Here is a 17,601-nt window from a genome sequence, read left to right as displayed (position 1 = left end):
GAGGACTACGCTAATGCTCAGGGGACATGGGTTTAAGTATCTTCATGGCAGCTGGTGGAATTTAAATTTATTTAGCAATATTTGGAATACAAAGCTAATCTCAGTGATAGTAACCATAACAACTATCATCCATTGCTGTTGAAAACCCAAGTGATTTGCTAATGAGTGAAATCTGCTCTGCTGGCCTATGTGACTCCAGGCCGACAGCAATGTGGTTGACTGGCACTCTTGGGGGTGGAAGCAACTCAGTCAATGGACAGTGGGAAATGAGGAACAAAGTCTATCCTTGCCAATGCCAATATTCCCATTCTGAATAACTGGTCTGTAAGCTCTCTAGTACAATCAGGTACTTTCTGTCATGCCCAGTACTGACTCCATCATGTTTCCTACAGTTCAAACATAAGCTCCCTGCACAGCCAATAAAGAAAAATATCCTCAATTCTTTTCTTTACCATTTCTTCATATCCACCCATCCTCTTACCTTCATGGATTTGTGCACACACATTCAAAGTTAAACTGTGGCAATTTCCACCAGAGATTTACCCAGCTGACAGCTAAAATTGGCAGATTCCTATTGAAGCAATTAGACCAGGTATCTCCCTCCCAACACTGTAATGCCAGGAAGAGGAGCACATGAGGTGAGGACATTACTGGGTTTGGCCAAATAGAACTGAATTTTGCAGGGCAATGCGTATATTTCCCCCAAACTAGTTGATGTGCTGGTATGCCACCACAGCTCCTTCTCTGAGTTAATTTGAGGGAGGTTGCATTAGCCAGTGGCAAATATCCAGTTAGGACAGTCTCAGATTTTAAGTGGGCTATCACTGAGAATGAAACCCAGTGGCAGGCCAGGGCGAACAGTGAGTTTAGAATTTAACCCCCTGGAATTGAAAGCTAATCTGAACACTGCTGCTCTGGCAACTATCCTTGATAAACCCATCTGGTTTGCTCATGTCCTTCAGGGAAGAAAATCTGCTATCCTAAACCAGTTTGGCCGACATGCGACTCCAGATCCAAACCAACAAGATTGATTAACTACTTCTGAAATGACCGGGAAAGATCCTCAGTCAAGAGCAATTAGGGATGTGCAGCAAATGCTAGTACAGTCACTCATTGGACTAATGGAGAGGAAATTCAAAATTTAATAAAGAGATGTAATCCTCGAGACTGTCTAGCACTTTCTAAATAAAGGGTTAAATACAATAAAATCAGAGCCATCATTTGAAGTATTTGATTCAGTGCATTTTGGCAGTAAAATTCTCCATTTATATACAAGGATTGTTTTAGAAAAAGCTCTCATCAACAATAAACCGAATGCAGAAAATTGGAATATTGGTGGATGCATCATTTGAGCTTCGCGTTTGATGGTGTGTGTGAAATATAATTACTACATGTGTGTCACAGCCGCCCACGGAAACACTCAGAATCCAAACTCATAGCAGTATGTGAAGACCTTTCATCTTTATAATTATTGAATACAAAACAGGACCATATATAGTAAAGGAAATATTTATAAAAATTGTCGTGGAATTGAAGAATCGTCATGCACAAAAGTTACTTGGCATCCATTGTGCCTGTGTTGGTATTTTGAAAGAGGGTTACCAAGTACTCCCACGCCCTCTGCACAAGTGGGTCAGTCAGCTCAGTTGAATGGATGGCCACTTTGCAATGCAGAATGATACCAAGAGCATGCGTTCCATTTCTACAGCAGCTGAGGTTACTGGAAAGGACTCTCCTTCTCAGCCTTTTTCCTCACCTGAGCTGTGATGACTCTGAGGCTAAACTCACCACCTGGCCGATCTCTCTAATGAGAGAGTGCTATAATGGTGGCTTTACTTTCACCACATTGTCCATGATCCCACAATTCAGCTCTCCACAAATCCATGCACAATTGCCTTCTAAAGGTTCTTCTGGAACCTGTTTCCAATATCCTTATATGTTGGGTGTACTATAATCTTAACAACTGTCTAGGTGAAAAAATTGCTTCTCATCTCACATTTATTTGTTTTACCATTTCATTAAATCTATGACCTTAGTTTACTGAGCCATTTGCTAAAGAAAACAGTTTCTCCCTATTTTCTCTATCATTAAAACATCCCTCATAATTTAGACTATATCTATACTATTATTACCTCAGACAGACAGATTTTTGGGCTCTCAGGGAATCATGAGATATGGGGAGTGAGTAGGAAAGTGGAGTTGCAGCCATTCAATGGCACAGAGGGGTTTCAAAGGGCTGTTCGGCTTAGTCCTGTTCCTATTTCCTATATTCATATATTTGATCTCCTCCTAACTTCCTCCACTTCAAACAGAACAATTTGGCTTTTTCTTTAATTTACTCATTCGCAAGTTCTGGATGTCACGAGGTGGTACAACATGTATCACCTATCCCTAATTGCCCTATAGAACATGGCGGTAAGCTGCCTTCTTGAATCACTTTCATCTATGTGGTACAGGGATACCTTGCAGTGTCTCAAAGGAGGAATTTTGACCCAGCAGAAGTGAAGGAACGACGATATATTTCCGAGCCTAGATGGTGAGTGTCTTAGAGAGGAACTAAAGTCACGCATCCCTGGTGCTATTTCCATCATCACCCTCTCCAATGCCTTGGTACACTCCCTATGTCCAGCTGAAGCCTGATCAGGGCTTTGTAAAGGATCACTGTGATTTTCTCCTTCAGTATTTGCATTCCACTTTCCAGCCAATTCAGCTATGAAGAGGGACTAGATAGGCTGGGATCGTTTTCATTACAGCAAAGAAAGCTGAAGGGGGAATCTGATTGAGGTGTACAAAATTCTGAGGGACGTGGATAGGGTAAATAGGGAAGAAAATTTCTGCTTGGCAGTGGAGGCAAATCTCAGAAGGCATATATTTAAGTTAGGGAGCAGGTGGCTTAAAGGTAATTTGAGAGAAAATGTTTTCATCCGGGGGCACAGACTATTTGGAACTCATTGCCTAAAAGCGTGGTGGAGACAGGAACCACTTGGACATTTAATAATTATTTAGACGAGCACATGAAATACCACAGCACACAAGACTATGGGCCAACTGTTGGAAAATTAGATCAGAATAGACAGATACTTGATGACTGGCATGGATATGACAGGCTGAAGAGCCTCATTCCATGCTGTAAAAGCTTTATGGCTTGCATGTCATAATCATAGGATCATATCTTATAAACAATGTTAGGTTGTTGCTATGTCTCTGTAGAGTACAGCTCTCCCAAATTCAGCACATGCACTCAGTTGAAAGTCAGGAGGACTTTGCAGGGTCAACAGGGCTGGGTTCGCCATTTCCAGTCATTGCTGGATGGTCTGTCTGATTTCATTTCTCTTCTCAGATTTCATGGTGACTTGATACAGCTGAGTGGTTTGCAAGGCCTTTGCAGAGGGAAGTTAACAGCCAACCACATTTGCTGCATGATGTCACCCTGGCTTTGTGGGTGGCACATTCACTTCAGAATCTGAATGTTGTTGGTTCAAGGAGCCATTCCAGTGCTGCCTTGAAAGTCAGAGGCTATATCTTTTAGGTGATACATTAAACTATGAATGTCCATTCATTTAGGTGGATGTAAATACACAGATTACTCACAACCAGTCCAACTTTCCTAGTGCTTGTTCCTCTCTAAAACAGCATTATTACAGCATGTTACAGCAGAGAAAGCCTAACACCCTATCTTAACCTTGTCAAAGAACTCTCGTTTAAAAAAAATCCCAGACACCTCCCTTTGTACTTTTGGCGAAGATCCTAATTTAAATCCAAAGCAATTTTCCAACAGGCAAAATATCTCCCCCTAATTGTCTATCAAAATCCATTAAATTTTGAATCCTTCTATCAGATGTCCTGTCAACCTTCCCTTTTCTAATGAAAATACTTCCCATTTCTTAAGTCTCTCCTTCATGCTGAGTATTTAATCCCTGGGCTCACAACTAGTGCCTTCTCCCTACCCTTCACATACTTGATACTCTTCCCAAAATAGTTTTATACAGCGAGTGCAGCTATAACACTTTCGCAAACCTGTCCTGATATGATTAAGGGCTGCAGATCAGAATTGTCAAACACCAGTGTCAGGTTGCAAGTGGCTGGTAATTTCTTTTCCAATTTAAATTTTCAATGTAAAGGGAGATCACAGTGTTGCTCCCTCAGAATATATTTGTAAAACAAGAACTGCTTTATTCAAGCTTAAAAGAACATTGACAATAAGGGATCAGTTTGAAACTCCTGAAGGAGAAACATGGGTCTTAATTTCCAAGAGACAGTTTAGATTAATGAATCTCCCACAGCTGTTAATTAGTTCTAAGAAGCACTATTATTTAAAAATTGCTTATAAGGGTTTCACACAAAGGCTCATGGAAATTTGGAACTAGGTCCTATTTGGATGTTGGGGCCAATTAGAGCTTCATTATATAGGTTTTGTTTGGGGATGGTTAACATTTTGCAGCTGGGATATGTAGGAATAACGATAACATTTATTCAAGATTCATCATCATAAAACTTCGCTGCACCGAGAATAAGACCGTCAGCTGCTGGATTATCTGTCATGAAATCTCAAGCATCTCATGAGCATGGTGCAGTAATAAAATAAAAAAGTTAAACAGGCAAACCCAGTCGAGCCAGGTGTGAGTAGGAGCTGGGAGTAAGACAGCAAATCAGCAAGAAATATAAACACAGACTGTATTGGAGTCCATTACTATGCAAAAAGGAACACAGTAGCAAAAAAAGAAATATTGTCCCCTAGAAGCTGAAATAGGAGAAATTATAGTGAGGAATAAGAACTTATGGAGATATTAAGCAAATATTTCATATCTGCCTTCACAAAATCAGACATAGCATCCATGCCATAAATGATAGGAAGCCAGTCGAATGGCAGAGACAATGCAGGGAATATAACTAATCTCATTACTGGAAAAGTACTGGAGAAATAAGTGGTTCATGGGTGGAATGAACATCCAGAGGAAGTGACAGATGCAGGTACATTACAACATTTAAAAGACATTTGGATAAGTACATGAATAAGTAATGTTGAGTGGGATATGTGCCAATCACAGGCAGGTGAGACTAGTTTAGTTTGGGATTATGGTTGGCATGGACTGGTTGGACTGAAGGGTCTGTTTTTTGTGGTATATGACTCTATAATAGGTCTAAAATTGACAAATTGCATGGTCCTGATGGCTCCCTAGTATTCCAAAAGAATTGGCAACAGAGATTGTGGATCCATTGTAATATTCAATTATGGTAGTACTGAATGGCAGACCAGGCTCAATGTTCTCTGTTCCTAGCAGTTGTAATCTTCCAAAATTCTCCTGTGGTCCCACAGAACTGGAAGGTAGCAAATGTAACCGCACAATGCAGAAGAAAGAGAGAAGAGAGAAAACAAGGAATAGGTGACTTGACAACAGTTGTGAAGAATACACTGGAATTCCTCATTCTCAACTCCACCTTTCTATATGATCCCCACAGCCTATGAATTTCTTACTAATTAAAACAAACTCAGCCTTGATTACACTTAATGAACCAACCGAAGCAGGAACAAATAGCACAGATTGACTACACTCTGAGGGGAAAAAAAATCCTCCTCATCCCTGTGTGAAATGGGCAGCCCCTTACTCAGAGATTACGCACTCTAGTCCTAGAGTCTGCCACAAGAGGAAACAACTTCCCCACGTCCACCTTATCAACCCACCTAAGAATCTAAAGTCACCTCACATTTTATAAACGCAATCTACTCAACATCTCCTTGGAAGAAAATCTCTCAATACCCAGGATTAACAAACTGAATCTTGTTTTCCATGCCAGTATCGTTCCTTAGATACGGGGACCAAAACTGCTCATTGTGCTCCAGGTATTGGTCTAAATTGGGTCCCAGTACACATAATTTTGCATTTTCTCACATTATATTCCATCTACCACGTTTTTGCCCAGACTACCAATATTTACAGCTGTGGCACAAGCACTCTGCCCTGTGGCACTCCACGAATCACAGGTTCCACCCTGAAAATGCTCTGTTTATCCCAACTCTCTGTCTTCTATTAATTAGACAATACTTTATCCCCAACACTCCAAATATAATGCATCCGCTGCCTCTCCTTATCTTGCTTGTTATCTCCTCAAAGAATTCTAATAAATTTGTAAGGCATGACTTTCCCTTCAGGAAGCAATGCTGACTGTGCTAGATTATGTCACGTATTTCTAAATGTTCTGTTATTACATTTTTTATAATAAATTAACATTTCCCAAAAACAGATGTTCAGCTCTTTCCCTTTTTAAATAATTGGCAGCTTTCCAGTCTTCTGAGGCTTTTCCAGAATCTAAGGATTCTGGCCCGATTATTACCAGTGCATCCACTAATTTTATACCTACTGCTTTTAACACCACTGATGCCTTCCATCAGGTCCAGGTTATTTGCTGGTATTTAATCCCATCAGTTTCCCTCAGTACATTTTCCTCAGTGATAGTTATTATATTTATTTTCTATCCAAACTTTGCTTCTTAATGATTTATTATTTTTTAGAATGCTAGTAGTGTCTTCAGTCATGAAGGTTGATGCAAAGTATTTATTCAAATCCTCCTAGTATTGTTTCGGCAGTCCCATTCTCTGAAGGGCCTAAGGTGTATGGAAAATGAGCAGCCGCCACAGCAAGAAATCAGAAGGGAAATGGCTTGTTGGCCTTTATTGCAAGAGACTTGGTGCAGAAGAACGAAGAAGTCTTGTTACAGTTCAACAGAGCTTTGAAGACACCATACTAGGAGCAGTGTGTGTAGTTTTGGTTTTTATTTCCAGGGAATACTTGTCTCGCAGATGGCACAGCGTAAGCTAATGAGATTGATTGCTCAGAGATAATCAGGGTGACCTATAGCAAAAGGTTAACTAGAACTGGCCAATACTCTCCAGGTCTATAAGAATGACAGGTGATCTCGTCCGAACCTGGCTGTTTGCCCCAGCTAAGCTGCCAGTCTTAAAAATATATTTCTAAACAACCTGTTCAGAGATATTAGTACACACTTCTGAAACAGGTGGGACTTGAACCCAAGGTGAGACTTGAACTGGGAGTCACAGTGTAGTGATAATGACTGAAATGAGAAGAAATGTATTCATTTCAGTGGTGTGGATGCTCACAGTCATTGAGTGTGTTCAATGCTGAGGATGACAGATTTCTGATCTCTCAGGAAGTCAAGGGATCAGGTAGGAATGTGCAGTTGATGTCGAAGATCAGCCAATGATTGTATTGAGTGGTGCAGTGAAAGTACATAGTCTGCTCCTGCTTCCATTTCTTATGTTGTTACGGGAGTCACTTAAGTGACACGATCTGAAGAAGTCTTACCAAACTTGAAATGTTAACTCTGTTTCCTTCTGCACAGACGCTGCCAAACCTGCTGAGTTCATTCAGAATTCTCTGTATTTGCTTTTAAGCAAATGTGTTTTTCTCTCTTTAACCTTCCTCCTTTAAGGAGAGGGGATGGCTTATTGGTAATATCACTGGCCAGTGTTCTGGGGACATGCATTGAAATTTCATCACAGGCAGATGGTGCAATAGGAATTCAAGAGGAAAGAGCTAGCCTAATGGTAATCATCTAACTATTGTTGTTAAAATAAAGCCCTAGTGGTTCACTAATCTACCATCCACTCTGGTTAATATGCAACTCCAGACTTGCAGCAATGTGGTTGACTGGTAACAATTTCAGACGAGCAATAAACCCTGGTCTAGCCAGCAACACACACATCCAATGAACAAAACTGTGAGAGCTCTTGTGGTCGTATCTCTACCTTTGGGCCAGGAGGCCTGGGTTCAAGTCCCATCTGCTCCAGAGGTGCGTAATAACATCTCTGAACAGGTTGTTTAGAAATATATTTTACAAACTAACAGCTTGCCTCCAGTGGCACTCAGTGCTCCATAAACTTGATCATTCAAGTCTGATACTAAGTCAACTGGTGCCTTTTCTCAACCTTTCTGAATCAATAACAGCCTGGAGTCTGCAGAGCAAAAAAACCCCAAAAGAACTGCATATGCTGGAAGTTAGAAACAAAATCAGAAATTGCTGGGGACAAACTCAGCAGGTCTGGCAGCATCAGTGGTCAGAAAGCAGGGTTAACGTTTTGGATCCATTGATTCAGAACAATCGGTGTAGCAGTCCAATAGATTAATCCCTAAATCCAACACTTAAAAAGTTCAATGACAGAATTTCAAAAAGCAATCTGGATATTTCATTTTAAAATATTCCTAGCTGCTTACTGATTTCTACAAATAGAATATTCAAAGGTCAAGATTTGTTTTACTTGAGCGTTGACGTGATGTTGGATAAACAATCCGATAATTCAGCAACAGTGGAGGAGTTGAGAGAAGTGGTGGTGAGCTAGAGCAGGGTAAAAGTAAATACTAAGGCTGTGTGCTTTCAGATAGTGCCAAATAGGGGAAGCAAGCAGATGAGAAGCAGGAGGTGATTACGAAAGATTCTTGCGGAACATCACAGGTAACAATTTGGGAGCAGGAAGAGAACATGGTTCTCCGGTGAATGATTTCATAAATGAGAAGGTAAGCGCAATGCAGTCAGCTGCACAGGAGTGGAGAGACATCAAAGCAGGATGGTGGGGCCACTGTGTCGAAGGCAGCAGATGACTCGAAATGGTCAAAGAGGGCAAGTTTACCTTTCGTTACCTTGGCTGCAAAGGATCTCACTCGTTAACTGTGGCAGGAGTGAAAAACTGTTCTTTTAGAATTTATTCACAAAATTGTTATGTTATAGAAGGCGTCCATTTGGGCAATCATGTCTACACCTGTTCTGTTACATTGAGCCAATCTCCTGCATCTTCCCCACATCCCTCACACCATTTCCATCCAAATAATCACCCCTTCAAGGGGCATCACTGGCTGGGACATACAGTCATACAGCACAGAGCAGACCCTTCGGCTCAACTTGCCCATGCCAACGAGGTTTCCAAAACTGAACTCATCTCATTTGGATGAAGGGTCTAGGCCCGAAACGTCAGCTTTTGTGCTCCTGAGATGCTGCTTGGCCTGCTGTGTTCATCCAGCCTCACATTTTATCATCTCACTTGCCCATGTTTGGCCCATATCCTTCTGAACCTTTCCTCTCCATGTAACCTGTCCAAATGTTTCTTTTCAATGTTGTAATTGTATCAGCCCCTACCACTTCCCCTGGCAGCTTGTTCCATGTACGCACCTCGCTCTGCATGAAAAAGTTACCCCTCAGGTCCCTTTGCAATCGTTCCCCTCTCATCTTAAACCTGTGCCTCTAGTTCAGGACTCCGCTAGCCTGGGGCAAAAGACCTGGAAGAAGATGGAGGTGAGCCTTGCAGGAAATTGAAGGGGGACGGCGAAGATTGGGCAGGGGGTGGTGAAAACCCATGAAGGACATTGTGAGGCTGAGGGAAGGGGCGACAGCTGACAAAGACCTAATGAGCTTGTTGTATTGGAGGTGGGACAGGGGAGATGAGGGCAGAGGGAAAGAAGAAACAGAGGGGAACAGTCTCTGAGAGGTAGGGGTTCTGTCTAACGATGCCAGTTCACAAGGGGAGAGACGGGGGCGCCCAGCTGTCACACTCTGGAGCTAGATAAGAGGCCTCGGGCATATCCTGGAGCCTCAATCCGCAGTGAACAGAGCCCGGGTGTAACCGTAGAGAGAGAGAGAGAGCCGCAGTCCCTACCCGCTCAGGCCCAGGGCAACAATCCCCACTTACAGACAATCCCGGATCCTCTGCTCAGTGTTATGTGTGTGCTCTCCCTTCTGGTGACTGCTCGCTGTTCCTGATGCTGCGGAATAATTTTCATCCACATTGATGTGGAATCTGGGAATCATCCCAATAAAACACCCAGAGCTGATGCTGTCAGGGACCCAACTCAAGCTGTGGAACCCACGAAGCTGGGGATGTGTGCCTGGCATCTGGAATTTATTTCAGCGAGTTCGTTCCAGAGAAACCCAACAAAAATGTTACAAAAAGAAAGAAACCCGAAAGGAGTTTTTGCCTTCCCCACATTCCCACCCCCCTGCTCCGACACCACACCAAATCTTATCGGAGATCTCACAATATTTTTGACTGAACTCACCAATATCTGGAGAGTATTTGGTCCCCTGCTCCCGAAAACTGCTGCCCATGCTCAGATAAAAAGGTCGACAAATAATTATTGATCCGTTCACCTCATTCCAACCGTCCCCCAGTGATTAACTCAGCAGCAAGATTACAACAGCTTCATTTAAATAGCACCATTGGGTCATAATACATTCCCCAGCCACTTTGCAAAAGCATTTACGAACACAACTTGATAGATAAGGAGATATTAGGTCAGAGGACACAAAGTTTGGTGAAACAGGGACATTTCAAGGAGCCACTTTAAGAAGTGAGAGTCAGAGAGGCTTAGGGAGGGGATTTTAGATTTTAAAATTGAGGCATTGATTAATCAGAAGCCAACGTGCCTCAGAGAGCACAGGGGGTAGGTGAAAGTGAGTACAGTCACAGAGAGCTACAGCCCAGAAAAAGGCAGAGATAACAAGGTGTAGAGTTGGATGAACACAGCAGGCCAAGCAGCATCAGAGGAGCAGGAAAGCTGACGTTTCGGGCCTAGACCCTGCTTCAGAAAAAGGGCTGTCCAGCCCATCACATCCTTTCCAGGTCAAAAACATCCACTTCAACTGTTCTGTTCCATTTCCCAGCGCACAGTGCAAAGCCTTGCATGTCCTGGCATCACAAGTACATATCTGTATACTTCTTAAATGTTATGAGGGGTTCTGCCCCAGCCACTTTTGCAGGCAGCGAGCTTCCGTTTCTCACCACCTTCAGGATGAATTGGTGCAGGTTAACACATTTTTTGTCAGCAACAAATTTAATGGAATGTGGAGGCTGGAGTACATCAGAAAACTCATGCCTAGTGATATCAAAAACATGAATGAGGGCTTCTGCGGCAGAAAAATGCTGTAACAACAACTATTTGATTAGCAGCAGACATTATGCATTCAGTTGGTGCAGACCATCCCTCATTTGAGAAAGTGGCATCCTCACTTAACTGTGGAGACCCCGGAAGTAACAAACCAGAGCTTCCAAAGAATGTTTGACAAAGTTCCACTGGACAGGTTGTAACTTAAACCCATTTTTAAGGTGATGGCGGCAACATCATCAAGGCAATAGATAGGAGCTGGAAAAGACCAGTCAGCCTCTCAAATTTATTTCATCATTCAGTTAGATTATGGTTGATTGGTGCTTAATTTCCACCCACCTGCCCTGGTGCCATATCACCTAACAGTTTTTACCTGTCCTACAGCCTTAGCTGCCTTTTGAGGGAGAGTGATCCAGATTTCCCTCTCATTATGTATTAAGTGGCCCCACAGTGGTTCATGGTTAGCACTGCTGCCTCACGGCGCCAGGACCTGGGTTTGATTACAGCCTCAGGTGACTGCCTGCACATTCTCCCCGTGTCTGCGTGGGTTTCCTCCGAGTGCTCATCTTTCAGCCCACAGTCCGAAGATGTGCAGGTTAGATGGATCGGCCATGGGAAATTGCCTATAATGTCCAGAGATGTGTAAGCGAAGTGGATTAGCCATGGGAAATGCATGGTTGTAGGGATCTTGGTGGGATGGTGATTCCCTAGTGGTATTATCACTGGACTGTTAATCCAGAGACCCAGATCATGTTCTGTGGACCCGGGTTCGAATCCTGCAGTGGCAGATGATGGAATTTGAATTCAATTTAAAAAAAAATCTGGAATTAAGAATCTAATGAGACCATGAACCCATGGTCAATTGTTGGGGTAAAACCGATCTGGTTCACCAATGTCCTTTAGGGAAGGCAACCAAAATCCTTACCTGCTCTGACCTACATGTGACTCCAGGCCCACAGCAATGTGGTTGACTCTAAACTGCCCTCTGGGAAATTTAGGATGGGCAATAAATGCTGCCAAGCCACCATTGCCCTCATCCCATTCATGAATAAAGAAAAAGATTCCTCCTCTGCTCCAAAGAAAACAAACCCAGCCTATTCAGTTTTTCCTCATAAGACTTTTCATTCCAGGCAACATCCTGGAGAGTCTCCTCTGTACCCTCTCCAGTGCACTCACATCTTTCTGTGGCAACCGGAACTACACATAGTATTCCATCTGTGGCCTAGCCAGTGTTTTATAAAGTTATTACAAGACACTCTCGCCCCTATATTCTGTGCCCAGACTAAAGAAGGCAAGAATCCTGTACACTTTCTTCACTACTCTGTCTCCCTGTGCTGACATCTTCAGGGATCTGTAGACTTGCACACCAAGGTGACTATGTTCCTTAGTACTTCCTAGGGACCTACCATTCATTGTGTATATACTTTCCTCATTAGACCTCCCAAAATGTATTACCTTGTGCTAATCAGGACTAAAATCCATGTTCCATTGATCTGTCCAATTTACCAAATGATCAATCAGGATGCAGTACAGCCCCTGACCATCAACAGTATCACCAATTTTCATGTTATCTGTAAACTTACTGATTATACCTTCTACGTTATCATCTAAATTGCTAATGTAAATAACAAACAGCAAGGGTCTCAGCACTGATCCCTATTGTACACTGTTGGTCACAGGCTTCCAATCACAAAAACAATTCTCCACCATCAACCTTTACTCCTCCTATTTGTCAACCAATTTTGGATCCAGTTTGCCAATTTGCCTTGGATTCCGCGGGCTCTTATGTTTTGGACTAGCCTTTCATGTGGGAAACAGAAACAGAAATTGCTGGAAAAGTTCAGCAGGTCTGGCAGCATCTGTGGAAAGAAATCAGATTGAACGTTTCAGGTCGAGTGACCCTTTCTCAGAATGGTGGGACCTTGCATTTGGAACCTTGTCAAAGACCTTATGGAAGTCCATGTAAACCACATCAACTGCCCTCTATTTAATCATGTCTTCAATAAACTTAATTAAACTAATCAGACAGGATCTCCCTCCATCAAACCTGTGCTGACTATCCCCGATCAATCCCTAACCTTACAAGTGTTGATTAACCCAGTCATTTAGAATTTTTTGCAACAATTTCTCTACCACTGATGTCAGACTAACTGGTCTGAAATTACCTGGTCTATCTGTGCTGCCCTTCTTGAACAAAGGAACTACATTAGCTATTCTCCAGTCATCTGGCACTGCACCAGTGACCGATGAGGTATTAAATATTTCTAATAGGGTCCCAGCAATTTCCTCTCTTGCCTCCCAAAGCAGCCTGGATACATCTCATCAGACCCTGGGGATTTATGCACCTTTATGCCTACTGAAACCTCCTCCTTATTAATCTTAACATGTTCTAGAACCCGACCACCCCAGCTGAGATCCCTGGCAACAATGTCTTCCTGCTTTGTGAATACATTTAACACCTCACCCACCTCCGCTGTCTCCACGCACGGGTTGCCCCTGTGGTCTCTAATAGGTTCCACCCTTTCCTTGGTTATCCTCTATCTCTTATCATACTTATAAAAAGCATTGGGGTTTTTTTTGTTCCCATCTGCCACAAGTATCTAGTGGTCCCTCTTTGCACTCCTAATTTCCCTTTTAAGCAACCTCTTATACTCGCTATACTTCTAAAGGGTGTCCCTGTTTTTAATATGCCGCATTTGAATGCTGCTTCCTTCTTTTTCTTTACAAAACCCTCAATATTCCTGGTATCATGGTTCCCTGGGCCTGCTGCCCTTGCCCTTCACTCTGAAAGGAATATGCTGACCTCACTATACACATTTAAAAGACTCCCGCTTTCCAAATGTAGACTTACCTGCAAGTAGCAGCCCCAATGTTCACCAGATCCTATCTAATGATATTGAAATCGGCCTTCCCCTAATTAAGACACTTTAACTTCTGCACTATCTCCATCTCTTTCCATAATGACTTTGCAACTTATAGAATCATAATCACTGGCCCCAAGATGCTCACCCACCGAAACTTCAACCATTAGACTGCCTTCACTCCTTAGGATTAGATCAAGCCCTGCTCCAACTCTAGTAGGTCTATTTATGTACTGAAACAAAAAGCTTTCCTGGACTTTTTAAAAGTTCCACCTGTCTGATCCTTTCACACTAAGGCAGTCCCAGTTAATTTAAGGAAAGTTGAAGTGTTCTACAGCTATGTTTCTCTCACATCTTCACCTACATACATCCCTGCTCCTCTACGTCAACCTGTCTTGGGAGGTCTGTCGTACAATCCCAGCAAGGTAATCGCTCCTGTATCCCGACTTGGAAATATATTGCCATTCTTTCAGTGTCGCTGGATCAAAATCCTGGAGCCCCCTCCCTAATGACACTGTGGATCCACCTACATCCATGGTCTCCACCAAATGGATTGTGATGAACTGGTCAATTGTAGCGTCTCCAACCGTCAATTTTACCACCTGCCCACATTCTCTCACAGTAGTTATGCCAATTATTATGCCACTGCTTGGCTTCTGCTTCTCGAAAAATGCTGGAGAAAAGTGCATTCTCTTAACAGCTTCTGCTGACTTGTTTCATCCCATTTCAGGTTGGTACAGGTGGACTAGCATTGCTGGGTAAAGTAAGTTTTGTGGTGGCAGCATGAGCAAATGAGTAAGGAATATATTAGGAACTAAAGTAATAAGAGCATAGGAGGCTATTCAGCCATCATGTCTGCACAAGAGCAGCTCAGCTAGTTTTACTCCTCTGCCCAATATCAGTAGACCAGTGTTTTCTTTCTCCTTCAGCCACTTATATATTGGGCCATGCAGGATGAAGGGTAATTACAGACAGCACTGCCATGCCTACATCCAATATCCAAAAAAACACATGCCAAACATAGGCCCCAGAAACAAATCACAACCAAAGAATGACCCCAAGATAACAAAGTGTGGCACTGGATGAACACAGCAGGCCCAGCAGCATCTCAGGAGCACAAAAGCTAACGTTTCAGGCCTAGACCCTTCATCACACGAGCACCAAACCATCATCTCCAACACCATTCATGACCTCATCACCTCAGGGGACCTCCCACCCACAGCCTCCAACCTCATTGTTCCCCAACCCCGCAAGGCCCGTTTCTATCTCCTTCCCAAAATCCACAAACCTGCCTGCCCTGGTCGACCCATTGTCTCAGCCTGTTCCTGCCCCACCAAACTCATCTCCGCCTATCTGGACTCCATTTTCTCCCCTTTGGTCCAGGAAATCCCTACTTACGCCCTACTTATGTACCTACGCCCTCCACCTCCTCCAGGACTTCCAATTCCCTGGCCCCCAACACCTCATTTTCACCATGGACGTCCATACACCTGTATTCCACATGCAGATGGCCTCAAGGCCCTCCGCTTCTTCCTGTCCCGCAGGCCCGACCAGACCCCTCCACCGACACCCTCGTCCGCCTAGCCGAGCTCGTCCTCACCCTCGACAACTTCTCTTTCGATTCCTCCCACTTCCTACAGACAAAAGAGGTGGCCATGAGTAACTGCAGGGGCCCCAGCTATGCCTCCCTCTTTGTAGGTCACGTGGAACAGTCCCTCTTCCGCACCTACACAGGCCCCAAACCTCACCTCTTCCTCCGTTACATTGATGACTGTATCAGCGCCGCCTCTTGCTCTCCAGAGGAGCTTGAACAGTTCATCCACTTCACCAACACCTTCCACCCCAACCTCAAGTTCACCTGGGCCATCTCCAACACATCCCTCACCTTCCTGGACCTCTCAGTCTCCATCTCAGGCAACCAGCTTGTAACTGATGTCCATTTCAAGCCTACCGATTCCCACAGCTACCTAGAATACACCTCCTCCCACCCACCCTCCTGCAAAATTCCATCCCCTATTCCCAATTCCTCCGCCTCCACGCATCTGCTCCCAGGATGAGGCATTCCACTCCCGCACATCCCAGATGTCCAAGTTTTTCAAGGTCCGCAACTTACCCCCCACAGTGGTCGAGAACGCCCTTGACCGCGTCTCCCGCAATTCCCGCAACACATCCCTCACACCATGCCCCTGCTACAACCACCCAAAGAGGATCCCCCTCGTTCTCACACACCACCCCACCAACCTCCAGATACAACGCATCATCCTCTGACACTTCCGCCATCTGCAATCCGACCCCACCACCCAAGACATTTTTCCATCCCCACCCTTGTCTGCTTTCCGGAGAGACTACTCTCTCCATGACTCCCTTGTTCGCTCCACACTGCCCTCCAACCCCAACACACCCGGCACCTTCCCCTGCAACTGCAGGAAATGCTACACTTTCCCCCACACCTCCTCCCTCACCCCTATCCCAGGCCCCAAGATGACTTTCCATATTAAGCAGAGGTTCACCTGCACATCTGCCAATGTAGTATACTGTATCCATTGTACCCGGTGTGGCTTCCTCCAAATTGGGGAAACCAAGTGGAGGCTTGCGGACCGCTTTGCAGAACACTTCCGCTCAGTTCGCAATAAACAACTGCACCTCCCAGTCGCAAACCATTTCCACTCCCCCTCCCATTCTTTAGATGACATGTCCATCATGGGCCTCCTGCAGTGCCACAATGATGCCACCCGAAGGTTGCAGGAACAGCAACTCCTATTCCGCTTGGGAACCTTGCAGCCCAATGGTATCAATGTGGACTTCACCGGCTTCAAAATCTCCCCTTCCCCCACCGCATCCCAAAACCAGCCCAGTTCGTTCCTTCCCCCCACTGCATCCCAAAACCAGTCCAGCTCTTCCCCTCCCCCCACTGCATCCCAAAACCAGCCCAGCCTGTCTCTGCCACCCTAGCCTGTTCTTCCTCTCACCCATCCCTTCCTCCCACCTCAAGCCGCACCTCCATTTCCTACCTACTAATCTCATCCCACCTCCTTGACCTGTCTGTCTTCCCTGGACTGACCTATCCCCTCCCTACCTCCCCACCTATACTCCCCTCTCCACCTATTTTCTTTTCTCTCCATCTTCGGTCCGCCTCCCCCTCTCTCCCTATTTATTCCAGAACCCTCAACCCATCCACCTCTCTGATGAAGGGTCTAGGCCCGAAAGGCCAGCTTTTGTGCTCCTGAGATGCTGCTTGGCCTGCTGTGTTCATCCAGCTTCACATTTTATTATCTTGGATTCTCCAGCATCGACAGTTCCCATTATCAAAGAATGACCCCTCTGTGCTTCCACACTAGAAAGCAGCAGCAACGTTCCAGATGATCCAGAGGAACAGATCCAGTGGCTGACCTGCAGTGTGACTAGTGGCAGAGTGATACCACAAATTACAAGGTGAAGCAATAACGATAAGCGATGAACCAGGACTAATGAGAAACAAAGCAAAAGTGTACAACAGAAAGGGAACTTAATTTCTGTTCCAAAATGTAAAAGATTTGAGTGTTTGTCTTGAAATGTTTACATGTTGCCAAAGTATATTGGTGCGTAGAAAAAGGGAATTTGGAACAATACCCCACAACAGTACACTGTAAATTCAGGAATAGTATTCCCTTGAACAGTGTGTGCCAAATAAGGAAGGGTGATGAGCTGAAGGCTGCGGTGAAAGCACAGCAGCCATGTTTTTCTTTAGACCAGCTGCAAAAGGTGAGGCAACACTGAAGCATCACTTCATGTTTGACAGCTTCTGCAAAAAAAACACAAGATGTCATTCACAGATGGTGAAATAATTAAGAAAATAATGACTGTTGCCGCTG

General features: G+C 44.2%; 2 protein-coding genes across 4 annotated transcripts in view; one reads left to right on the top strand and one right to left on the bottom strand.

Moving 5' to 3' along the window:
• The window catches only part of tspan11 (tetraspanin 11), a 58,129-nt gene extending 48,304 nt beyond the window's left edge, over positions 1-9,825 (bottom strand). For both annotated transcript variants that reach the window (XM_048549621.1, XM_048549622.1), the window contains exon 1: positions 9,698-9,825. The gene's annotated coding sequence lies outside the window, so the exon portion shown is untranslated. The remainder of the gene's footprint in view (positions 1-9,697) is intronic.
• Positions 1-17,601, top strand: part of LOC125460653 (protein arginine N-methyltransferase 8-like) — a 160,504-nt gene that overhangs the window by 56,338 nt on the left and 86,565 nt on the right. The window lies entirely within an intron of this gene.

Source organism: Stegostoma tigrinum, chromosome 18 (assembly GCF_030684315.1).
Source record: "Stegostoma tigrinum isolate sSteTig4 chromosome 18, sSteTig4.hap1, whole genome shotgun sequence".
Lineage (NCBI taxonomy): Eukaryota > Metazoa > Chordata > Chondrichthyes > Orectolobiformes > Stegostomatidae > Stegostoma > Stegostoma tigrinum.
Note: the sequence above shows the minus strand (reverse complement) of the source record. Positions and strands in the feature narration are given on the sequence as shown.